Genomic DNA, 27739 nt, shown 5'->3' with positions numbered 1-27739 from the left:
CAAATTCTAAAACTCTCAAATGGAATGATTAATTAAGGGGGAGAAAGAAAATTTCAGAGGGAGAGATCATATAGAACTTAATCATGTAAATTCACAACTAAAGATGAGAGAAAGAATACTAAATGTAAAGTGGTATTAAACTTTGTGCCTCATTGAATATCTTTTGAAAGTTGGATTTTCATCTGTACTTAATTGGTAAATCACTTGTTTTGAAAACTAAGTGAAAAGAATTCCATTTGTCTTAGTATTGGAAATTTACTTTGGAATCTACTAATGAGCTCTTATTGGCTTGCACTTTAGTGTTTCAATCATGAGCCAATTCATTTTAATTGATTTTGATGCTATGATCTTTAAAGGAGTAAAAGAAAGTCTTTAAGAGAGCTTTAAAAGAACTTTCAAAGCCCTGAATTTTATGTATCCTACATTGCATAAATTCATATTTTGGTATCTATGCTCCAATACTTTTATATCATGAAAGAACTTTGAAGTCATTAAGAATTAAGGATTCAACATAATCTTATATAAGTTTTGATCTTTATCTGCTCTTATACTATACTCTAAAAATTAATTAGATTGCTCTCATGTTGCTATATACTTAATATATTAAAAAAAAAACGGTATTGGATTTTCATTCGTGCTTTCTTTGAACATTATTCTTGATACTCCTTGAAATAACTTGAAAAGGATTCCATCTACACTTGATTTCAAAACTATCTTTGGAATCTACATTTAGAGATCACTTTTGGCTTACATCCTAAATATCTCATTCCTAAAGCCAAACACATAGAAATAATATATCATTTTATTAGGGATCATGTGCAAAATGGAAACGTATGTATTGAACATATATGCACTGAAAAACAATTAGCCGACATATTTACAAGATCCTTGAGTGAAGATAGATTCTGCACGCTAAGGAGAGAATTAGGCAAATGTGATCCTTTTTATTGAAGAAATATAAAAGGGAGCAAGTAGTCTCATGATACATTCCTCCAATTTCTAAAAATCCATGAAACATGAGTCAAACTTGTTATCTATAGATTCCTTACTCATGTATCATTGTCCCAGAAAGAATTTATAAGGATTGGAAGCAAGGAAAATTTTTAGAAGCAAAAAGGAAGAGAAAAGAAAAATTCTGCACTTGGGTCAACCCAACCCAGAATAGGGTCGACCCAACGTTGAGTCGACCCAAGAAGTTTCTTGAGTCGACCCAACGTCGGAATCCCACTGTTAAAAGGGGGACCCGTGAGCTATCTAGGGCACTGTTTACCCTTTGTCCTCTTCCGAAAACCTTATTTTCCACTCTCAAATCTTCTCCAATCATCTCCAAACAGTAGATTACTTCAAGATCTTGGAGAAATGGGACCCGAGAGAGCCGTAGCCAAGCGATCCGGGAGAGTCTCACGATCTTGTTTAGAGACTAGGATATGTATCTAGTTCTCATATGTATTTGGTGGTTATCATGCATCTTTAAACTTTGATTGAGGAATATTGTATTTGCTTTTGCTTTTGATATACTAAAATGTTCCTATTTTGATCAATGAAGTTTGAAGTTTGGTATTTATTGCATCTTTTCCCATGTACCTATTTGATGATAACAAAAAGGGGGAGAAGTAAAGAAAAAGTAATAGGAGAGAAGTAAAGATATCTTTAGAGTAAATAGAGTAACAAAAAGGGGGAGAAGTAAAGAAATAGTAATAAGAGGAGAAGTAAAGAAAGAAAGAGAAATAATTTGTAAAACAAATAGAAAATCATATAGGAAAGCATATACATCCAAGGGGGAGCAATTTGCAACAATGAAAATGATCAACTCAAAAATTTATATCAAATTTCAGAATTTGGCACACATAATTTCAGAATTTGGCACGCACCTTTCACACCTCGATACATAATCTGAAACTCATGTTTTATCTCAAATTTTTGGAGTTTCATCTTTAATGAATTATAAATGAAAGGGGGAGTAACTCAAAAAGTCAAATTGGCAACATTTAAATGATATAGGGGGAGACTTCACTCTTATATATGAAAAGCTGAAATTCAGCAAGTTAAGCCCTTTTCAAAAACTGATTTTAAGATAAGTATCAATAGGCTCATACTCTTTATTTTGTAATCATCAAAAAGGGGGAGATTGAGAATGATAGTGTTATTTTGATGATTAACAAGCATTTAACAAGAGTATGTTATAAGTTAAATCGATACTTCATTTATAAGTTCATTACTCTCAGTATATTTGTATAAATTGATATAGATACATTTCATTGTTTATATGAATGAATCTAACCTTGAGATGCAGCAAAGTGTGGATTGAGTCGACCCAAAGGATGATTAGGTCGACCCCGGCACATCAAGAAATCATTTGGCACACTTCTGCAAAAATAGCACAGATGAACAGTGAGTTGGGTCGACCCAAGGAAAGCATGAGTCGACCCAAACATCAAGATCCTCAAACAACTCAGAAAATGGTTCTCTGGATTTACTGAGAGGGTCGACCCAAGAAGAAGTTGAGTCGACCCAAGTAAACCTTGAGTTGACCCAAAGCAAGGTTGAGTCGACCCAAGTGAAGAAAGGCTGAAATTCAAGATTCTGAATTTTCTGAAAGTTGGGTCGACCCAAGAAAAATTTGAGCTGACCCAAGGTTTGAGTCGACCCAAGAAAAGTTTGAGCTGACCCAAGGTTTGAGTCGACCCAAAGAAAGGTTGGGTCGACCCAAGGGAAGGAAGGCTGAATTTCAAGTTTCTGTGTTTTCTGAGAGGGTCGACCCAAGGAATGTTTGAGTCGACCCAAGTGAAAGTTGGGTCGACCCAAGGACAGGTTGAGCCGACCCAAACACGGGCTGAAGCATAACGGCTAGTTCTGCAGATGTACTTTTTGTCCTTCCCAAGGTGAGTAACGGCTAGTTTTTGAACTCTGACCATTGGGGCTTGACCAAAGGATATGGGAAGCTATTTAAAGGGGCACTATTCATCAGATAGAATAACTTTTGCAAGGAATATCAAAGAGTACACAAGAAAACAAAAGTGCCCTAATCTTCTTCATTCAAGAGCTTCATTCAAGAATCAAAGAAAGAGGTTGAGCAGATTCAAAGAGTCATCAAGAACTCCATCCTCCCTTGAAGAGTGAAGCATCCTTGACAAAGAAGAGAGAAGCCACTTCAAAGCGATAAATATTTTCTAACTCTTCTTTGTAGTTAATATTGTTACATTTGCTCATTTAGGAGTTTGAATCTTTCTTTTTGTTTGTCAAACTATTTGTAAAGGTTGGTTGGTTAGCCCGCAAAACCAACGGGATAGGTTTTTGGTGAGCCCGGAAAACCAAAGTGTAAAGGTTCGTTGGTGAGCCCGTAAAACCAACAAAGGTTCGTTGGTAAGCCCGTAAAACCAACAAAGGTTTTTGGTGAACCCGGAAAACCAAAGTGTAAAGGTTCGTTGGTGAGCCCGTAAAACCAACAAAGGTTTTTGGATTGTGAGCCCGGAAAACAATCCAACTGTAATCCGCGGGATTATAGTGAATTCCCAAGGGGTCGCTTGGGGAGTGGACGTAGGTGCTAAGGAGAGCACCGAACCACTATATATTGTTGTGTTTGTGTTGTGCATGTGCTTACGTTTATTCTTGCAATATCTTCCATCTTTGTTCTAGTTTAACTCATTCAAATAATTTAAGAAAGCATCCACCGCACTTAATTAAGAAAACTTTTAAAACACCAAAATTTAGAAGAAACCAATTCACCCCCCCTCTTGGATTGTCACCTTGGGCAACACTAACTGATTATGTCATGACATAGGTTGCTGATCATGCTAATCATGATTCTAAACTTTGTAATCTCATTAACAACGCAATTAGAATCATCATTTTATCACATAAAAAATCAGCATGCAAAAATCAGCACCCCTGAAAAATCTGCATGCAGAAATTTTCAGCATGCATGATCATTCAATTTTCAGATCTAATAAGCCTTTAGATATTTAATTCTTACCTTAATCTACGAAGCCTAGGCTCTGATACCACTGTTGGGAACCCGCCCATGCCGCTGATATTTCAAAAAAAATCAGATGGCAGCGGAATCGGCATAAGCGGGATCGACGTTCATCGCATGAACGTTGTTTCATGAACCGTTCGTAGTTAGATAAGAATTAAAACTTTTAAATGCATTTAGAAGATCAGATCTTCACCTTGTGCGGGTAGATAATCACTGCAAACTGAAGTTCGTGGTCTAGGATGAAGGTTCGCTTGAAGCCGTTCAAGTGCCCGGCCTCTACGGGTATCCACACGAAGCAGTGATCCGATCAAAGCTCTCTTGTCTTCCCGGGGTGCTAGCTCCCTTGCAAATACTTCTTTTGATGGCTGATTTCCTCTCTTTCAATCAACCCTTGATTGTGCTTGAGAGGAGGAAGAAGAAGGATGAAGAAGAGGAAGAAGAACGAAGCCCCTTGCAGCCTTTCTTTTTCTCCCTGCGTTGGAGCCAAGGAAGAAGACCAAGAGGAGGGAGACGCCTCCTCTTCTTTTTCCCTTTGCTGATGGCGGCTGAACCAAGGAAGGGAGAGGGGTGGCCACGGCTTGGAAGAGGAGAGGGAGAGCTCATCTAGGGCGCCGGCCCCTTTGCCCCTTTTTATAACCATCTAGGGCTCCTACAATCTAGGAGCCCTAGAGTAATTACCTTTCTCTTCTCCCTTCTCCACATGGAAAAGGGAGGGGCATATTCCCCTCCTCATGGTTAACCCTAATCTACATTAAGTAGGGTTTGAAATGCCCTAATGTGGTCAAGCCCTAATCCAATTAGGCTTAGCCCAAGGGTGAACCAATTAGGATCCAATCTAGGTAAGTCCTAATCCAATTAGAACTTAAATCAATTTTGACTCAATTGAACTCTTCAATCCTAATCCAATTAGGAGTCTTATTGATTCATTAGATTAATAATTAATTGTGACTTAAGAAACCCTAATCCAAATTAGGACATATTTAATTTTAGTCCTAATCCAATTAGGACTCTATTTGAATCCGAAGTCCTAATCCGATTAGGACTCTAGAAATCCTACTCCAAGTAGGAATCCAATTTTGATTCAAAACTCCTAATCTCATTAGGATTGCAAGAATCCTTTTCCAAGTAGGAATCCCAGTCCTACTCCAACTAGGATTCCCAGTCCTAATCCAATTAGGACTCTAGGAATCCTACCCGAAGTAGGACTCTTGTTTTAAGTCCAATTAATTAATTCCCTTTGTTCCTTCTTCAACTTCTTATCAATCAAATTGATTACTTGTGATTCATAATCACTTTTCAACCATCGGATTGGTCAATACTTCTATTGTGTGTGACCCCATAGGTTCTATTCTGACTGGTAGTGAGATATATTGTGATCTCTATCACTATATCATTGAAAACTCCTTTCAATGGGTTGGAACGATTCCAACTCAACTCATTAGGGTTTATCGATCATCGAGATAATCCCTGTGAGTCCGACCATCTACCAATGACACCTAGCAGCATGTAGTGGCTACCCAGTAGAATAGAAAGATGAACCTCTAGGTGCAGTTAACGTGTGATACAGTCCTACTATCGTGGATCCCTACAGGACGGAGGTCATGGACAACTCGTCAAACCCCATCGTCTGTCATATATCAAGATTTATTTGACTTGAGTTCGATAGTGGAAAACTCTTTTTTCACTTTATATTACTGCCCTGGCCAAGGTCTTAGAACTCAGTCTAACAAATCACATAGGATCACTCCTCTTCTATCAAGGTCGATAGATTCCTTATAGGTGCGTACCCTACTCCTACAGTGAACTTACTGCAGCCAATCTACACTGCATGGACCCATATGGCTAGAGACCATGTATGTGTGCAGTCAAACTACAATAACCTCACTGTGAGTAGCCGAAGCACCGCAGGTCAAAGGACCAGTCACACTACTGCAACATCAAGCAAGTCACTGACGAGTGGATAGACATCCAAGTGACTTCTTGTCTTGATCACGCTCAGTACCCTTGTTCTCTAACAAGCACCTGCACTATCACTTCAGTGTTCCTACACTGTGGACTCAAGTCTCGTCCATCCAGAAGGAAAGTGATCTGTGCACTGATCGGATCGATCACCGTCCTCGTGATGATTCATTGATCAGGAGCATTTTAGAAATTAATCACCAATGATACATGGCTCAAATTCTCAACTCTTGAGAATATGTATCATCATCTTATTAATTTCTTGGACGATTCATAGACACATAAATAATATGAATGAAAAAGATGCCTTTTATTTATTCAATAATAAACAGTCAAGTACAAAATTATGTCCCTAGAATCAACAATGTGTCAGCCAAATTGGCTTCTAGGGCATACATCTAACAGATATGGTGCACCACATGTATCTACTTTCTTGAAGTACAAGGCAACAAAGAAGGTTGAAATCTTTGTTTGACTAAATTTACGAAATAAAAACCTAACTAAAGAAACTTATGGAAGAGTGGTGAACCTGTGCTTAAAAGTTTTTCTCCCTACGAAAGTAATAAGATCACTAACAATATGCTATGTTCAATCTTTGAATTGTGAACTTCCTAGCGAAAGAAATGTGTTAGAAAAAATGTGAAGAAAGTTTAGGAGTTCATCTGTGCTGCTACGTACTGATGCATCTGGCTAGAATAAAAATTTATAATTTTCTTTCTACTAATAATATGCTACTTGTTGGATTTCAAAGAATATATGGAAGCATTTATTACTGTACAGCACGGCAATTAGAAATTTATAGAGTTTCGTCTTTAATTGTCAACTTCCTACCAAAAGCAATGTGCTAGAAAAATGACAAATTAAGGGAAAACTTGGATTTTATTTATACTTAATTTAGAGTTTTAACATTAGCTGAGGAAGGCTAGTAGGAAGCATTCAAACTCTTTTAAGCTTAATTTACCCGATTGTTGCGAGAGAGGGGCACTAGCATATGCTAATTACTCTTATTGGTTTGTTTTGTTTTTTCAACCTTCCTCTCCTCACATCCGCACCCTCTTTCTCCCTCTTTTCTAGTCTTACCTTGGTGGAGTTCCAAGGCTGTACCGTTTATTTTCCCAGTAAAAGCTGTTTAGACCTCTCCATCTAACTTTTGCTCTTAAAACTATAAGAACAAGAAAAGGAGGTGAATTCATACATAACTCCAAATACTGGTCTGCTCAAGAGAATCTCTTAAGATGGTGCATGGATAAGCCCAAGTCAATATGTTTACCATGTTCTCTTAATTTCGCATTAATTTTTTGTTGGAAGGAAATAAAACCCCCAAAAGACTACTAACCGTACTTAATAAACATAGAACTTCAAAAAAATCTTTTAAATAAAAATAGTTATTAAACGAAGTCAATGATGTGCATTATCAACATAAAAGAATTTAAAATGAAGAACTGATCACAATATTGAAGGAGCGACATTCAGACACACCCGCATCACGTAAGATAATTGATCCAAGCACCTATCAAGATCAACTTCCTCAAATGAAATTAAACTAGTCCCATCTTTAACATTCTTTTGACATCTACTTCCTCAAAATTTGTAACATCCAACATATCGTTTTTTGAGGAGAAAGTAAGGGGAATATTGGAACATCTACCATATCTTGAGGATCCTAATTACCCTTCACCAAGCATCGACATAATTTAAATTTAGGTTTTTTTCTTTTAATTTCCCTCAAAATGGCTATCCTTTACAAATGCACAACCAATGCATGATGAAATAAATATATTCACTGTCTTAATTAATGTGAGGAAAACGTGCCTTCAAGGACATATGAAGATGAGCAATGTGTGGAACTTGATAGAGCACGGGGGAAGCAAGATGTCACACCAAATAATACAGCAACCTTCATTTGAGGGAAGAGGGAATTGATGTAGTGGTGCCGCTGTTGCCTGTGAAGGTGGGGAACTGTCGACTAAACCCATTAATGTCCCAACAACATTACCAATTTCCAACCTTCAATATAAACACAATAAACTTCCACCATTCTCCACCAGCCATCAGCAATTGGTCTAGAATTTAAGTGTGTTTCGGGGGCTCGTTCTGGCCTTTTATCTAGGCCCAACTGGGAGGGCATGGAAAAACCTTGAACTAGTCCTTTTGACCTACAGCTTGTATTGCTAGGAGCCTTCTCTTTGGGTGGACGAGTGCCTGTGTTCTAGTATTCTCCACTTGTAACCGAATGCTATTGCATCAGCATCAACAGAACCCTCTTGTCCATTTTCAGGTTGGTGTCCTAATTGTGCACTTTCAGCTATCACACTTGCACTATTATCAACTACAAGATCATCCCACTTCCAAAATAACATTAGGCCGTGAAACTAGCTCAACACTAATGATTTCAGTAGTAGAGAAATGTGCTTTAGCATCTTATGTTCCATGAACTTGATTAGATACATGAGTCTTAACATTTCTATTTCATGAACTTGGAGAAATTCACCTTTCTTGGGAAGGTAATGCTGAGATTTCTATCTTTGCCTCATTGAAAATTAACTTCTCTAACCAACAGATTAGGTTGGAAGAGTCCTTGTTGAGATGATGTGGTCATTATAGAATGAAGATGAAGGAGAAACACATGCTCTGGTAACATACTGATAGTGTAGAGTTAAAACGAATACAGATCCAATTTTTTTTAATAAGGAAAGAAAATACCCATGTTGAATGATCTTGTTTGTAAAATAATTATCAAAGATCCGAATTGAGTTAAATAGAAGATGTTTTAGCTTTGCCTGTCACTTGAATGAATCGACGTGTCACGCCCCGAGCCCGAGGCGCGGCAGACGCCGCACGCCCACACGGCGGACCGCACAGGCGTGCAAGGCAGCAGATCATATCAAAACAGATACAGCTATTCAAAGATGACATAATTATTTAAATTGTTCAAAAGCAGACTTACAAAATTTCAAAATAGCATATGCCAACATAATTTAAATGTCCAAACTAAACTAACTAAAATGTCAATAACTGAAGGAATCGTCGGAAAATCTAACGCACTCCCCAATCCCGTGTGATCAAGCCTCTGGATCTGAAAAATAAAGAAAACAGAATAATGAGCTACACTAGCCCAGTAAGCAACAAAATACCCCAGAGTGGGGTCAGAGCATATCAGATCAAAATACAGGATAATGTCTGGAATAAATCATAAATAACATCATTTGTTGTTTTCAAAACTTATTATCATTTTTCCAAAAACTCTTATACCAGAATCTCAACATAATAGGCTACGGCCACGTAACCCAGTGGCATGGGTTGCACAAGGTGCCAAACACCACTATTAGTATGCACCGGTGGTACGGTGTCTAAATACCACTATTCTAATCACCGGTGGTACGGTGTCCAAATACCACTATTCTAATCACCGGTGGTACGGTGTCGAAACCGGTTCCTCACAGATTACAAGTCGACAGGGCCAACGTATAATCCCCATTGGCGGGGCTAGAACAGAACAAAACAGATCATAGCCATGCTGAGAATACATATATATAAAAACAGATTTCATAAATTTTCCAATCATAGTTTACGGATTTCAAAGCATAATTTTCAGAAATTTAACATGCCAGACCCATTTTACTAAATACAAAACATATTTCAGAATTTAATCTATTTATCAAATAATTTAGAAATCACACTCGAAGTATTAAGTTACTTACTTCTTTTCGCTTGATTCCTACTTCAGATAGACGGATCAGGTTCACCTGTTTAAATTTAATTAATTCCTTATTAATTTCAGAGCTAAGCAAAATCCAAAAATAATACTATTGGTCACGGCCCAACAGGGTCTAGAGTTGGCCCATAATGGGCATGGCCAGATAGGGCCCATATTGGGCACGGTCCAATGGGCCCACATAGACCCAGCTAAATAGGGCCCCCAAGGTTGGCTTCTAACTGGTTTATTTATGCAATAAAATTTATTGCAGGGACTAATACTTAATTACAGGGTACTGTTCTATAATAAACTTTAGTGGAGGGACCAATCAAATATACTTGGGGAGCCTTATGTAATAATCTTTCTTATAGGGACCAAACATAAATTACAGAATACCCTTTTTGTGAAATAATATACTGGCAAGGGCTTATCTACAAAATTTCATTTATTGGCCAAATGGGTTCGGATTCCGGGTTCGGATTTGGGTTCGGGTTTCGGGTTCGGGTTCGAGCTCCGGGTTCAGGTTCAGAGTTGAACTGGGTTTCGGGTTTGGACTGAGTTTCAGATTTGGACTGGGCCCACAAAAGGGTACGACCCAAATAGGGCCCGGACTAGGCTGAACTGGGCCCGATTTGGGCCCACAAAAGATTATGGCCCATCTGGGCCCAACACTATTGAACTGGGCCCAAGTTGGGCCCACAGTGAACCAGGCCCAAGTTGGCCCAGTTCGGCCCACGATGGGCCTTCATCTTCCCCAAACTCCCCATGGACAGGGGAGATGGGTACCAAGAGAAGGGAGAGGGGAGAGGGGAGAGGGCTGGCTAGGTGGCCGAAGGCCACCCCTCGGTTGACGGCCAGCCGGCCGCGGAGGCGGCCGGCGGCCGCTGTGACGGCTAACGGGGAGGAGGGCAACCGAGATGATCTCGGTTTGTAGGGGCGAAACAGAGGAGAAATCAAAGGTAAATGGCAACGAAATGAAGAGCCAAAGAAGAGGCCTACCGGTGGACTGGAGGCGGCAGATCCCGGCCGCAGGTGGCTCAGTTCGGCGGTCAAGTGGCGGCGATGGCGGTGGGGCTCTCCGACAGGAAGAAGATTTCAAAACAGGGGAGACTCGCGACGGGGTTTCGGACAGCGCTCGGCCGGGAGGGCACGCCGGTCACCAAGGAGAGGAGGAGGAGGGAAGGAGGGAAGAGGAAGGGGAGGAGACGGAGGAGAGGGAGGAGGGCTCGGGTGATCTCCGAAGGAGGAGGAACGGGGGTTTTATCACCCCATTTCAACGGCTCTCCGTTGCGGGAATTGCGGCGGAGGCGAAATCAGCGGCCGTGCGTGCGGCCGCGAGGTGGACGCGGGACGACCGCGGTGCAGCCGCGGGATGCCCGTGGCGTCTCTGCGCCCGAAGAAGAAGGAGGGGATCGCAGACGCGATCCCCTGCTACGCCCCTTCCAAAAGAGGCGTTGGGCTGAAGTCGGCTAGGGCTGCCGGCTTCAGCCCAGTATCTCACATTCTCTCCTTCTTAAGAAAATTTCGTCCTCGAAATTTGAGAGATCTAGGCCTTTCAAATTTAGAAATGCTCAGCCTATTGAGTAATACAAATCCAAGTTCTCATTCTCCTCGGTCAAAATCAGTGATAGATAGCTTTAGATCAATTATCAAAACTTTCATATAAACTCGCAAGATTAACACTAGATAAGTGACTAACTAAAATCTCAGACTGAAATTATCATCTTGATGCATGTTCACTCGAGATCGGATCAGGATCGATTCACAATAGGATTGACTAAAATTAGTTGTGTTTGGGATAGAACTTGAAATAAAATGAATTTGATGCTCATATTATGGTAAGGAGCTGATCCCACAATAGATAATGACCAACCTTAGAGTCAAATCATTATATTGCTAAGAATATGATTCGCAAAATGAACATGTACTGATGATCATTAGGTAGCAATGATTTATCTCAAAAATGATTTGCATCAAATCACAAAAGCAAGTCTGGATAGACAAAGTATTGATACTATGATTCAATATGCCGCAAAGCTTTTAACTTAAATTTATAAATCATAAGATGGAAGCAAATAATGCATGGTTTATTCCGATACTTAACAAATTAGACCATATTTAATCAATAATCAACCAATCTTGGTCATGATATCCTCAAATTTTTCTTAGCATACCCAAAAATAGCAAAGTCTATCCAAGAGATAACATAATCTTATCATGATTGACCTGAGAATCAATAGCATACACCTTCCCTTATTAACAAAATCTTTCATTATTGAACAACATAGTCTTTCATAATAACATGTTACCAAAACACAGTCAATATTTTTGACCAGTTTAAATTGACTCAGTCCATCATACTTTCGCTGCGCAACTCTGATCAATATTCTCCAAAATTTCTTAATGATCCCAGATCATCAACATTTTTTTTTTTATCCAAGCAAAATTTTATCCTTGCTTTCCAAGTACACTAGGTCATGATTAACCCTTGAGATAGTTGTCGTATTTGTACCATCGTATAATCAAGTAATCATATTCTAGATCCAAATTTGAACTAAGCCAATTCTAGTTTCCCTTGACAATTCCATTATACAAGTTAATATTTATTCTAAGCTTTGTTAATTAAAAGATTCTAGATTAACTTACTCAGGAGCATACTCAATCATCCCGAATCTTTTCTTTTAGGCTAAACTTATTTGGGCCTCTCATAAAATCCCACTTGCATTTCTCATATGGTGATACAAAATCCACAATCAACTCACAGCCTTGATTAATAAATATTTAACTCACACAAATCTAATAATCTGGTTCAAAGATTTACAAGAAATTCCTCCAAGATATAAGCTCTATGATTTTTCATTGAGATCAATTCCTTAAATAAGTAAAATATTTTTTTATTTGCAATACTGCAAACATTTCGGAATCTTGTAAACTACTAGACTTAGAGAATCTATTCAAAACACCACAAACTCATTAACTATTTCATCCCTTTAATAATAGTTCCCATTTTTTTTTTAATATATATATTGCAGATAAAAGAATCTACTAATAACACAATGATATCCATATTGATCAAAATCAGAAACACTATACTTTCCAACGAAATTTTTCATTAACAAGAAAAACCATCAAGAACTTTTCCAAATCAAAGAGGACCTATTTTCGACCAACCCAAAAATATTTTAATACTCTAATATTCTCAAGACGTACTAATTGACTTCCCATCAAAATACCAATCTTAATTGTAAAACGAAAAGATATAAAATTTCAAGTCCCAAGTAGAGCCAAAGAAGAACTCTTGAGTCTCATCCTTAAATATATTTTACTTATATATAACAATTTCATGTTTGATCCGACTACATATTTTAACCTCGAAGAATATCATAAAATCTCTCCTAGTTCAAGCATTAGACAACTTCCTATGAACGAAACTTAACTTGCCACCAAATAATTAACTTCAAACTAGAAGTAATATCCACAATACCTGATATCAAGTTGAACTTCAAAAATAATTACATTGCACGATAATATTCCATGATTAACATTCCTTCACTTAATTTAGTCAAAATCTAATTAATCATAACTTGAAATACAAATTGCTCTACCAAGAATACTCTCGGAATAGCTTATTCACACTTCGGTTACGACCATAATTAGGTTTCATTCTAATTTTAGCATTTCAAAATTATGATAAAATAACTCAAATTTATCAATAACAAAAGCAAATAAATGCCTTCGTCTAATGGCCTAATGTCCACCCATCTCTCAAACTTTCCGATGAATCCTAAAGATCCTAAAACTTAAGCTCCATCTGACTATTTCAAACACAATCCCTAGGAATCTGAAATCTGAGCTCTGATACCACCAAATCTGTCACGCCCCGAGCCCGAGGCGCGGCAGACGCCGCACGCCCACACGGCGGACCGCACAGGCGTGCAAGGCAGCAGATCATATCAAAGCAGATACAGCTATTCAAAGATGACATAATTATTTAAATTGTTCAAAAGCAGACTTACAAAATTTCAAAATAGCATATGCCAACATAATTCAAATGTCCAAACTAAACTAACTAAAATGTCAATAACTGAAGGAATCGTCGGAAAATCTAACGCACTCCCCAATCCCGTGTGATCAAGCCTCTGGATCTGAAAAATGAAGAAAACAGAATAATGAGCTACACTAGCCCAGTAAGCAACAAAATACCCCAGAGTGGGGTCAGAGCATATCAGATCAAAATACAGGATAATGTCTGGAATAAATCATAAATAACATCATTTGTTGTTTTCAAAACTTATTATCATTTTTCCAAAAACTCTTATACCAGAATCTCAACATAATAGGCTACGGCCACGTAACCCAGTGGCATGGGTTGCACAAGGTGCCAAACACCACTATTATTATGCACCGGTGGTACGGTGTCTAAATACCACTATTCTAATCACCGGTGGTACGGTGTCCAAATACCACTATTCTAATCACCGGTGGTACGGTGTCGAAACCGGTTCCTCACAGATTACAAGTCGACAGGGCCAACGTATAATCCCCATTGGCGGGGCTAGAACAGAACAGAACAGATCATAGCCATGCTGAGAATACATATATATAAAAACAGATTTCATAAATTTTCCAATCATAGTTTACGGATTTCAAAGCATAATTTTCAGAAATTTAACATGCCAGACCCATTTTACTAAATACAAAACATATTTCAGAATTTAATCTATTTATCAAATAATTTAGAAATCACACTCAAAGTATTAAGTTACTTACTTCTTTTCGCTTGATTCCTACTTCAGATAGACGGATCAGGTTCACCTGTTTAAATTTAATTAATTCCTTATTAATTTCAGAGCTAAGCAAAATCCAAAAATAATACTATTGGTCACGGCCCAACAGGGTCCAGAGTTGGCCCATAATGGGCATGGCCAGATAGGGCCCATATTGGGCACGGTCCAATGGGCCCACATAGACCCAGCTAAATAGGGCCCCCAAGGTTGGCTTCTAACTGGTTTATTTATGCAATAAAATTTATTGCAGGGACTAATACTTAATTACAGGGTACTGTTCTATAATAAACTTTAGTGGAGGGACCAATCAAATATATTTGGGGAGCCTTATGTAATAATCTTTCTTATAGGGACCAAACATAAATTACAGAATACCCTTTTTGTGAAATAATATACTGGCAAGGGCTTATCTACAAAATTTCATTTATTGGCCAAATGGGTTCGGATTCCGGGTTCGGGTTTGGGTTCGGGTTTCGGGTTCGGGTTCGAGCTCCGGGTTCAGGTTCAGAGTTGAACTGGGTTTCGGGTTTGGACTGAGTTTCAGATTTGGACTGGGCCCACAAAAGGGTACGACCCAAATAGGGCCCGGACTAGGCTGAACTGGGCCCGATTTGGGCCCACAAAAGATTATGGCCCATCTGGGCCCAACACTATTGAACTGGACCCAAGTTGGGCCCATAGTGAACCAGGCCCAGTTCGGCCCACGATGGGCCTTCATCTTCCCCAAACTCCCCATGGACAGGGGAGATGGGTACCAAGAGAAGGGAGAGGGGAGAGGGGAGAGGGGAGAGGGCTGGCTAGGTGGCCGAAGGCCACCCCTCGGTTGACGGCCAGCCGGCCGCGGAGGCGGCCGGCGGCCGCTGTGACGGCTAACGGGGAGGAGGGCAACTGAGATGATCTCGGTTTGTAGGGGCGAAACAGAGGAGAAATCAAAGGTAAATGGCAACGAAATGAAGAGCCAAAGAAGAGGCCTACCGGTGGACTGGAGGCGGCAGATCCCGGCCGCAGGTGGCTCAGTTCGGCGGTCAAGTGGCGGCGATGGCGGTGGGGCTCTCCGACAGGAAGAAGATTTCAAAACAGGGGAGACTCGCGACGGGATTTCGGACAGCGCTCGGCCGGGAGGGCACGCCGGTCACCAAGGAGAGGAGGAGGAGGGAAGGAGGGAAGAGGAGGGGGAGGAGACGGAGGAGAGGGAGGAGGGCTCGGGTGATCTCCGAAGGAGGAGGAACGGGGGTTTTATCACCCCATTTCAACGGCTCTCCGTTGCGGGAATTGCGGCGGAGGCGAAATCAGCGGCCGTGCGTGCGGCCGCGAGGTGGACGCGGGACGACCGCGGTGCAGCCGCGGGATGCCCGCGGCGTCTCTGCGCCCGAAGAAGAAGGAGGGGATCGCAGACGCGATCCCCTGCTACGCCCCTTCCAAAAGAGGCGTTGGGCGGAAGTCGGCTGGGGCTGCCGGCTTCAGCCCAGTATCTCACACGACGTCCATAGGTCAATGTTATCAGGCCTCACCAATGAAACGGAGAGTACTCAATAAACAACATTAAGAAATAGTCATATCTTTGATCATATACTAATCAGATTTTTTGACTCTTTGAGTTTGGTTATTACTCTAGAATGTTGCAACTGAAGTATATTTGTTTCTTCGTAGTTTACAAGCTTTGTTTGTTCATAGATGCATTCAACTTTGCGCTCGCAATCATTTAAATATCTCAAGACAGAGTTTAAGATTCAAAGACTCTCCACGGAGTCTAAATGTCACCAATGCACCACATTGAGGAATCCATGCTGAGGAAACTACTAGAAGTACTACAAGGCAGAAGAGTGTAAATCCATAATACCGAGGGGCCACATATTGAAGATGCCAATGAAGACGCCAAATTATAATAAAAAAAGTTAAATGCTGTGATAACCTGGAAAAAAAAACATCTTTTGAATTAATAGACAGTTAATAAGTACATTATATTTTGATCAGAATGCAGAGGGCATGCTACTTAGAAGTGAATCTTTCAACATGTAGAACCTTTTGAGAACAAAAATGTTTTTGTTCTGCTTGACTATCAAATAGTAGCCGATATCATGATAATGTTTCTTACCTAGTTTGTTGTATTCTGGGTGTGCGGCAAGATAATTTGGTCCAAGTCCTTCTTCATCTACAACATTACTCTGACAAACTACATAATAATATAAATTTAAAATCTGAGAATAGAGGTTCATCAGCTAACACTGAAATGTGAAGGAAAAAGCAAAAGTCAATACTGATTTATTTGAAAAATAGCAAGAGAAAAGGTCTGCACATACGAGGGACAACATTTTCTACTGACATGTGTAACTCCATTGAGACTTCATGTATCAATCATTCATTGTTCATCAGTAGCTTTGTGCTATCTATAATCAACAACATGTCTATAGGGTTTCTAAAGATAAATTAACAGCTACATTTTGTTTTGAGTCCTCCTTCCTTTGTCATGTACTGTTTAGTGAGTTTGAGGAAAGTCATATATAAGTCACTTAACTGGATTATTATCATTTCAACATTTTTTTTTTCTTGCTCAATGTGATTTTTTACAGCGATTCTCTGATAGGTCTACCAAGCTAAAATATTCGTGCTGATAATGTTCTATCGTCTTTTCTCCTCTAAAAATTGAAAAATTTTGACCATATCTCTTGTGTTGTTATAATCCAATGTCAATTAATTTGGGATTCCTTTTCCTTTTATGAGCATATGGGCGGCATCGAAATGCATATTTATGTTGAATCAGTTACAATATGATGCCCACACGCATTAATTTGTTCTTGTGTGCCCGACACTAAATCGATGTTCCACATTTGAATATTCTAACCAGTGTGAAACAAGAATATCTGGATATTCTTAATTGTCTATCTCATTGCCCTCCTTCAAATAATTTTGCTGGAATGCTAACTTGATCTTCCTTGGTCAACAAAAGATAGATTAACATCAATTCAAACTAAGGTCATGCAATCCACCTAACTTCCAATGTAATGTTTCCTACCTACAAGTCTCTGGGGACATCTTACGCTTTACCTTAATTAAGAACATTTTGGAAGTGGATATGGTATGGTCATAATGATAGATTGGCGGCTGACGACCACACGCTTATACGAGCATCGAATTCTTGAGGAGGCCATAGAGGACGTAGTTGATAGTTTACTTGGACCAGAACTCAAGAAGCATGATTGATGAATTATTCTTCTATAAAAGTACATTCTGATATGCAGAATTCTATCAGCACAAAATTGAAAGTACTTAGAAGCACACTGTTTGTGTTGAGAATTTCCATCCTAATTCATACTTACAAAGTTCAGAACAAAATGAGAAAAAGCTAGGCCAACTGATAACAAAGTAGATAAGCCCTATCTCTTATCATTTTGGTCAGTTATCCATTAATCTTATGTATCTAGCTGAAATTTTGCAGGTGAAGCGTAAGAGCATTCTGAATGCACAGCTCTCGGACATCTGCATTGGAACTACTGCAGCACCCGCGTACCTCCCAGCCCATTACTTTGAAACCAAGGAAGCCAAAGGGAACGTGAGAGAGTTCCACCTTATTGATGGAGTTGCTGCTGCTAATAATCCATTATGTACGCATCAAACCATGATGAAGAAATTTGATTATGATTTATGGATTGATGGTGCTAAGCTTTCTAATTCTGAACTTTCAGGCATTGATTGCGATTGGAGAAGTAACGAAGGAGGTGCACTAAGGGAACCCGGATTACTTCCCCTACAGACCTATGGATTATCGCAAACTTCTACTTATATCATTAGGGACCGGTTCAGCAAAGGTTGAAGAAAGGTACGCTGCAAAACGTGCAAGCAAATGGGGAGTTCTGGGGTGGTTGCTGAGTGGCGGATCCACGCCATTGGTGGATGTGTTTATGCAATCAAGTGCTGATATGGTTGATATACACATTTCAGTGGTCTTTCAGGAGGCTCTCCGGTCTGAATCAAATTATCTTCAGATTGAGGTATGAACATGTGATCAGTAAAGCATTAAAAAAAACTGGCTTGTTTTGCTATAAATGAAGCCTTATATGTCATGCATGCTCTTGAATGGAAACGCAGGATGATACTTTGAGCGGGACTGTATCTTCTATTGATGTCACGCCCCGAGCCCGAGGCGCAGCAGACGCCGCACGCCCGCACGGCGGGCCGCACAGGCGTGCAAGGCATCGGATCATATCAAAGCAAATACAGATATTCAAAACTGACATAATTATTTAAATTTATTCAAAAGCAGTCTTACAAAATTTCAAATAACATATGCTTACGTAAGTCAAATATTTTAATCAATCTAACTAAAGGACCAATAACTGAAGGAATCGTCGGAAAATCTAACGCACTCCTCAATCCCGTGAGATCAAGCCTCTGGATCTGAAAAAATGGAGAAAATAGAATAATGAGCTACACTAGCCCAGTAAGCAACAAAATACCCCAGAGTGGGGTCAGAGCATATCAGATCAAAATACAGGATAATGTCTGGAATAAATCATAAATAACATCGTTTTGTTGTTTTCAAAACTTATTATCATTTTTCCAAAAACTCTTATACCAGAATCTCAACATAATAGGCTACGGCTACGTAACCCAGTGGCATGGGTTGCACAAGGTGCCAAACACCACTATTATTAAGCACCGGTGGTACGGTGTCCAAATACCACTATTCTAATCACCGGTGGTACGGTGTCGAAACCGGTTCCTCACAGATTACAAGTCGACAGGGCCAACGTATAATCCCCATTGGCGGGGCCAGAACAGAACAGAACAGATCATAGCCATGCTGAGAATACATATATATAAAAACAGATTTCATAAATTTTCCAATCATAGTTTACGGATTTCAAAGCATAATTTTCAGAAATTTAACATGCCAGGCCCATTTTACTAAATACAAAACATATTTCAGAATTTAATCTATTTATCAAATAATTTAGAAATCACACTCGAAGTATTAAGTTACTTACCTCTTCTCGCTTGATTCCTATTTCAGGTAGACGGATCAGGTTCACCTGTTAAAGTTTAATTAATTTCTTGTTAATTTCAGACTAAGCAAAATTCAAAAATAATACTATTGGACATGGCCCAACAGAGCCCAAAGTTGGCCCATAATGGGCACGGCCTGATAGGGCCCATATCGGACTCGGCCCAATGGGCCCGCATAGACTCGGCTAAATAGGGCCCCCAAGGTTGGCTTCTAATTTGTTCATTTATACAATAAGATTTTTTTGCAGGGACTAATACTTAATTACAGGGTACTATTCTATAATAAAACTTGAGTGAGGGGACTAAATAAATATAGTTGGGGGTCTTTATGTAATAAATCTTTCCTATAGGGATCAAATACAAATTACAGGAGTCCCTATTTCTGAAATAGCATACTGCCAAGGGCTTAACTGCAAAAAATCTGTTTATTGGTCAAATGGGTTTGGGTTTCGGATCCCGGGTTTCGGGTTCGGGTTCCAGTTCAGGTTCAGGTTCAGGTTTGGGTTCGGGTTCGGGTTCGGGTTCGGGTTCGGATTCTCGGGTTTGATCTGGATCCAAGTTGGGCCCATGGGGGTATTGCCCAACTGGGCCCAACCGGACTGGACTGGGCCCAAGTTGGGCCTGCAATGGACTGGGCCCAATGGCCCAATTTGGCCCGTGATGGGCCTCCTCCTTCCCCAAACTCCCCCCCACGAATAGGGGGAGAAGAAGAGACGGAGGAGAGAGGGAGGTGGCCGGCGGGGGTGGCTGGCTTGGGTGGCCAGGGGCCACCCCTCGATCGACTGCCAGCCAGCCGCCATGGCGGCCGGCGGCGTTGCAGGGACCGACGGGGAGGAGAAGCAACCAAGATGATGATCTCGGCTGCTTGGGCTGAAACAGAGGAGAGGAGGATCTCGACGGAGGAGGGCTTACCGGCGGTCGACGGAGGTGGCAAATCCCGGCCGAGGGAGGCTTGGTCCGGCGTCAAGCGACGGCGGCGATGTTTGAAGCCGAGGGGTTGGATCTCGGAGCAGGGGAAGCTCGCGGAGGGGATCCGGGCGGCGCTCGGTCGGGAAGACACACCGATCGGAGAGGAGGAGGAGGGAAGGAGGAAAGAGAAGGAGGAAGAGGGCTCGGTTTGCCCTAGGGAGGAGGATTTGGGGGGTTTTTATCACCCCCCTCGTGATGGCTCTCCGCCGCGAAGATCGCGGCGGCCGAGCGAGATCCGCGGCCGCGGTTCGGCCGCGGATGAGCTGGAGGGGGGGGGGTGCCGCGGGACTAGCGACATCCCCGCCCCGATCATCCCCGGAAGAGCCGGAGAGGATCGCAAATCGCGATCCTCTGTTCCGGCCTTCCAAAAAGAGAACGGGACTGAAGTCGGCAGGGGCTGCCGACTTCAGCCCGTGTCTCACATTCTCTCCCCCTTAGAAAAATTTCGTCCTCGAAATTTAACATACCTTAGCTTGCAAAAAGGTCCGGATATTTTTCCTTCATCTTGTCCTCCAGCTCCCACGTGGCTTCACGTTCTGAGTGATTGCTCCACTGGATCTTAACATAAGGAATCGTGTGCCTCCTCAATACTTGCTCTTTTCTATCAACCACACGTACAGGCTGCTCAGGATATGTCAAATCTTCTCTAAGCTGCAAAGGAGCCACTTCTACCACATGGCTCATATCTGGAATATACTTTCTTAACATAGAAACATGAAAAACGTTGTGGACTCCAGACAGTGAAGGTGGGAGTGTCAATTTGTATGCCACAGCTCCTACTCTTTCCAGAATCTCAAAAGGGGCCCACATAGCGTGGACTAAGTTTTCCGCGTATTCCAAATCGCATCACCCCTTTAACTGATCAAATAAGTCATCAATTTTTGGTAGAGGATACTTGTTCTTTATTGTTACTTTATTTATCTCTCGATAATCAATACATAATCTCATACTACCATCCTTCTTCTTTACAAATAAGACTGGGGCTCCCCAAGGTGAAACACTAGGTCTGATGAAACCCTTATCAAGAAGATCCTGCAACTGCTCCTTTAATTCTTTCATTTCAACTGGAGCCATTCTATAGGGGGTCTTAGAGATTGGTGTGGTACCAGGAATCAAATCAATTGCAAAATCAATTTCTCTATCTGGTGGCAAGCTAGGGAGGTCTTCCGGAAAGACATCGGGGTATTCATTTACTACTGGGATATCTTCAAATCTTTGATCTGACTGTCTAGTGTCAACCACTGTGGCAATATATGCCATACTCCCCTTTCTAAGTAGTCGCTTAATTTGCATAGCAGAAATAATTCGAGGGGAGGTATATGCACCACTGTCGATGAAGCTGAATTCAGTATCTCGAGGGATCTAAAATTTTATCCGCTTTTCATGACAGTTAATGGTAGCAAAGTGTGATGCTAAGTAGCCCATACCGAGAATTATGCCAAAGTCATGCGTATCTATAACTATCAAATCAGCAGGCAAGTCTTTACCTACTATCTGAACCGGACAAGTCTTGCAGACCTGATTACCCATCATCCCACTTCCAGCAGGGGTGTTAACATGCAAATCATACTCTAACAGCATGCAAGGTAGATCATGTTTTATCGATGACATAATGAATGTGCAGCACCAGTATCAAATAGTATATAAGCATAAACAGAAGCAACCGGTAGTGTGCTGATCCCTCAAAGGATAATGACTAACCTTAGAGTCAAATTATTATGTTGCTAAGAATATGATTCACAAAATGAACATGTACTGATAATCATTAGATAGCAACGATTTATCTCAAAAATGATTTGTATCAAATCGCAAAAGTAGGTCTAAGAAGGCAAAGTATTGATACCATGATTCAATATGCCACAAAGCCTTTAACTTAAACTTATAAATCATAAGATGAGAGCAAATAATGCATGGTTTATTCAGATATTTAACAAATTAGACCATATTTGGTCATCAATCAACTAACCCGAGTCATGATACGTTCAAATTATCATTATTATTATTATTTTCTTAGCATACCCAAAAATAGCAAAGTCTATCCAAGAAATAACATAATCATATCAGGATTGACCTGAGAATCAATAGTGTTCACCTTCCCTTATTAACAAAATCTTTCATTATTGAATAACATAGTCTTTCATCATAACATGTTACCAAAACACAGTCAATATTTTTGACCAGTTTAAATTTACTCAGTTAATCAAATTTCTGCTGCACAACTCAGATCAATATTTTCCAAACTTTCTTATTAATCCCACATCATCAGCAAATTTTTTTTTTTTAATATCCAAACAAAATTTTATCCTTGCTTCCCAAGTACACTAGATCATGATTAACCCTTGAGATAGTTATCGTATTTGTACCATCATATAATCAAGCAATCATATTCTAGATCCAAATTTGAACTAAGCCAATTCTAGTTTTCCTTAACAATTCTATTATACAAGTTGATATTTATTCGAAGCTTCGATAATTAAAAGATTCTCGATCGATTAACTTACTCAGGAGCTTATTTAATCATCCCGAATCTTTTCTTTTAGGCCAAACTTATTTTGGCCTCTCATGAAATCCCCCTTGCATTTCTCATACGGTGATACAAAATCCATAATCAACTCATAGCCTTGATTTATAAATATTTAACTAACAAGAATCTAATAATCTGGTTCAAAGATTTACAAGAAATTCCACAAAGATATAAACTCTATGATTTTACATTGAGATCAACTCCTCAAATAAGTAAAATATTTTTATTTGTAATACTGCAAACATTTCAGGATCTTGTAAATCTACTGGACTTTAGAGAATTTACTAATAACACAATGATATCCATATCGATCAAAATCAAAAATACTATACTTTTCAATGATTTTTATTTTTATTTTTATTTTTTATTTTCTTTCAAGCATCAAGAACTTTTCTAAATCAAGCAAGTCCTATTTTCGACCAACCCAAAAAAAATATTTAAATCCACCAATATTCTCAAGATTACTAATTGACTTTCCATCAAAATATCAATCTTAATTGTTTTAAGTCTCAAGTAGAGCCAAATAAGAATTATTAAGTCTCATCCCAGAGTATATTTTTCTTCTATATACGAGCTCCATGCATGATCCACATACAGATTTTAATAAATATTTTCTAGTCCAAGCTTTAAACATCTTTTTATAGATGAATCTTAAATTGCTACCAAAATAATTAACTTCAACTAGAAGCAATATTCACAGCGCCTGATATCAAGTTAAACTTCCCAAATAATTACATTGCACGATAATAACTCATGATTAATATTCCTTCACTTAATTTAGTCAAAATCTAATTAATCATAACTTGAAATACAAGTTGCTCTACCAAGAAAACTCTTAGAGTAGCTCATTCACACTTTGGTTACGACCATAATTAGGTTGCAGTCTAATTTTAGTATTTCAAAATTATGATAAAATAACTCAAATTTATCAATAACAAAAGCAAATAAATGCTTTCATCTAATGGCCTAATGTCTACCCATCTCTCAAACTTTCTGACGAATCCTAAAGATCCTAAAACTTAAGCTCCATCTGACTATTTCAAATACAATCCCTAGGAATCTGAAACCTGGCTCTGATACCACCAAATCTGTCACGCCCCGAGCCCGAGGCGCAGCAGACGCCGCACGCCCGCACGGCGGGCCGCACAGGCATGCAAGGCATCGAATCATATCAAAGCAAATACAGATATTCAAAATTGACATAATTATTTAAATTTATTCAAAAGCAGTCTTACAAAATTTCAAATAACATATGCTTACGTAAGTCAAATACTTTAATCAATCTAACTAAAGGACCAATAACTGAAGGAATCGTCGGAAAATCTAACGCACTCCTCAATCCCGTGAGATCAAGCCTCTGGATCTGAAAAAATTGAGAAAATAGAATAATGAGCTACACTAGCCCAGTAAGCAACAAAATACCCCAGAGTGGGGTCAGAGCATATCAGATCAAAATACAGGATAATGTCTGGAATAAATCATAAATAACATCGTTTTGTTGTTTTCAAAACTTATTATCATTTTTCCAAAAACTCTTATACCAGAATCTCAACATAATAGGCTACGGCCACGTAACCCAGTGGCATGGGTTGCACAAGGTGCCAAACACCACTATTATTAAGCACCGGTGGTACGGTGTCCAAATACCACTATTCTAATCACCGGTGGTACGGTGTCGAAACCGGTTCCTCACAGATTACAAGTCGACAGGGCCAACGTATAATCCCCATTGGCGGGGCCAGAACAGAACAGAACAGATCATAGCCATGCTGAGAATACATATATATAAAAACAGATTTCATAAATTTTCCAATCATAGTTTACGGATTTCAAAGCATAATTTTCAGAAATTTAACATGCCAGACCCATTTTACTAAATACAAAACATATTTCAGAATTTAATCTATTTATCAAATAATTTAGAAATCACACTCGAAGTATTAAGTTACTTACCTCTTCTCGCTTGATTCCTATTTCAGGTAGACGGATCAGGTTCACCTGTTAAAGTTTAATTAATTTCTTGTTAATTTCAGACTAAGCAAAATTCAAAAATAATACTATTGGACATGGCCCAACAGAGCCCAAAGTTGGCCCATAATGGGCACGGCCTGATAGGGCCCATATCGGACTCGGCCCAATGGGCCCGCATAGACTCGGCTAAATAGGGCCCCCAAGGTTGGCTTCTAATTTGTTCATTTATACAATAAGATTTTTTTGCAGGGACTAATACTTAATTACAGGGTACTATTCTATAATAAAACTTGAGTGAGGGGACTAAATAAATATAGTTGGGGGTCTTTATGTAATAAATCTTTCCTATAGGGATCAAATACAAATTACAGGAGTCCCTATTTCTGAAATAGCATACTGCCAAGGGCTTAACTGCAAAAAATCTGTTTATTGGTCAAATGGGTTTGGGTTTCGGATCCCGGGTTTCGGGTTCGGGTTCCAGTTCAGGTTCAGGTTCAGGTTTGGGTTCGGGTTCGGGTTCGGGTTCGGGTTCTCGGGTTTGATCTGGATCCAAGTTGGGCCCATGGGGGTATTGCCCAACTGGGCCCAACCGGACTGGACTGGGCCCAAGTTGGGCCTGCAATGGACTGGGCCCAACGGCCCAATTTGGCCCGTGATGGGCCTCCTCCTTCCCCAAACTCCCCCCCACGAATAGGGGGAGAAGAAGAGACGGAGGAGAGAGGGAGGTGGCCGGCGGGGGTGGCCGGCTTGGGTGGCCAGGGGCCACCCCTCGATCGACTGCCAGCCAGCCGCCATGGCGGCCGGCGGCGTTGCAGGGACCGACGGGGAGGAGAAGCAACCGAGATGATGATCTCGGCTGCTTGGGCTGAAACAGAGGAGAGGAGGATCTTGACGGAGGAGGGCTTACCGGCGGTCGACGGAGGTGGCAAATCCCGGCCGAGGGAGGCTCGGTCCGGCGTCAAGCGACGGCGGCGATGTTTGAAGCCGAGGGGTTGGATCTCGGAGCAGGGGAAGCTCGCGGAGGGGATCCGGGCGGCGCTCGGTCGGGAAGACACACCGATCGGAGAGGAGGAGGGAAGGAGGAAAGAGAAGGAGGAAGAGGGCTCGGTTTGCCCTAGGGAGGAGGATTTGGGGGGTTTTTATCACCCCCCTCGTGATGGCTCTCCGCCGCGAAGATCGCGGCGGCCGAGCGAGATCCGCGGCCGCGGTTCGGCCGCGGATGAGCTGGAGGGGGGGGGGGGGTGCCGCGGGACTAGCGACATCCCCGCCCCGATCATCCCCGGAAGAGCCGGAGAGGATCGCAAATCGCGATCCTCTGTTCCGGCCTTCCAAAAAGAGAACGGGACTGAAGTCGGCAGGGGCTGCCGACTTCAGCCCGTGTCTCACAATTGATGTCTCCACGAAGGACAACTTACAGGATCTCGTTAAGAGGGGTGACCAGTTGTTGAAGAAACCAGTCTCAAGGGTGAACCTGGAGACTGGTGCGTTTGAAACAGTAGGGAATGGAGAAGGAACAAACGAAGATGCTCTTAAAAGGTAGAGAGAATCATTTCTGTTTGTTCCTACCTTCTTTTAACAACTTAGATTTGTGACAAAAAGATTAGTTGAACCTAATTGGTGTATATTTGCAGGTCTGCTAAACTCCTTTCACATGAAAGAAGACTTCATGAGTCAAGATCCCCGCATGTGAAAACGCCCAGAAAACATTAATGAGCATCGCTCGGTTACTGTAACTTCATGAAATTTTTCCTTTCTTGACGGGAGAAGAAGCCAACTGTACACTGTATGCAAGCAATATACGTATTCATGGTGGATGCAGTTAGTTCATGCAATCCAAGAAATAGTAGCATTGTGATTGTAACAACCCAGGACCTCACCCAAAATGGCTAGCCAGAAGTTATTATTTGGGTTCCTTGATCCTGTATAAGTACCCAAGATCTACCCAGCGAATAACCGATGTGGGACTAAACACACGCCCGCACGGGTCCTCACATACTCCCCCCGTTCAAGCCCTGACGTCCTCGTCAGGCTAAGGGTTCATATCTATTCAAATCTAATCACAGACACCACGATTGGGCCGTGGTCAGCCCCAATAGATCCGTGCTGCAGTGTCCCCTAGTCCACATCGGTTATTCGCTGGGTAGATCTTGGGTACTTATACAGGATCAAGGAATCCAAACAATACCTTCCAGCTAGCCATTTTGGGTGAGGTCCTGAGTTGTTACAGATGGTATCAGAGCGGATCCGGCTTATAACTTATGTGAACTAGGAGACACTGCAGCACGGATCCATTAGGGTTGACCACGGACCGATCGTGGTGTTTGTGATTAGATTTGAATGGATTTGAACCCTTAGCCTGACGAGGATGCCAGGGCTTGAACGGAGAAGTATGTGAGGACCCGTGCGGGCGTGTGTTTAGTCCCACATCGGTTATTCGCTGGGTAGATCTTGGATACTTATACAGGATCAAGGAATCCAAACAATACCTTCCGGCTAGCCATTTTGGGTGAGATCCCGGATTGTTACAAATTGTAACAACCCAGGACCTCACCCAAAATGGCTAGCCAGAAGTTATTATTTGGGTTCCTTGATCCTGTATAAGTACCCAAGATCTACCCAGCGAATAACCGATGTGGGACTAAACACACGCCCGCACGGGTCCTCACATACTCCCCCCGTTCAAGCCCTGACGTCCTCGTCAGGCTAAGGGTTCATATCTATTCAAATCTAATCACAGACACCACGATTGGGCCGTGGTCAGCCCCAATAGATCCGTGCTGCAGTGTCCCCTAGTCCACATAGGTTATGAGCCGGGTCCGCTCTGATACCATTTGTAACAACCCAGGACCTCA

The 27739-nt window shown here is 40.9% G+C and overlaps 1 pseudogene across 1 annotated transcript; it reads left to right on the top strand.

Annotated features, from left to right (window-relative positions):
• Nucleotides 1-7993: 7993 nt before the first annotated feature.
• On the top strand, nucleotides 7994-26724 carry LOC149753182 (patatin-like protein 2; annotated as a pseudogene). The gene is made up of 6 exons (XR_016395953.1): nucleotides 7994-8213; nucleotides 17856-18016; nucleotides 18102-18408; nucleotides 18506-18553; nucleotides 26293-26423; nucleotides 26519-26724. The product of XR_016395953.1 is annotated as a patatin-like protein 2 (transcript).
• The last annotated feature ends 1015 nt before the right edge of the window (nucleotides 26725-27739 follow it).

The sequence above is a fragment of the Phoenix dactylifera genome, chromosome 7 (assembly GCF_051530095.1).
Source record: "Phoenix dactylifera cultivar Ajwa chromosome 7, Ajwa_hap1_PhDact_Kaust_v1.1, whole genome shotgun sequence".
NCBI lineage: Eukaryota > Viridiplantae > Streptophyta > Magnoliopsida > Arecales > Arecaceae > Phoenix > Phoenix dactylifera.
The sequence above is the reverse complement of the archived record's forward strand: the minus strand, read 5'-3'. Positions and strand labels throughout refer to the sequence as shown.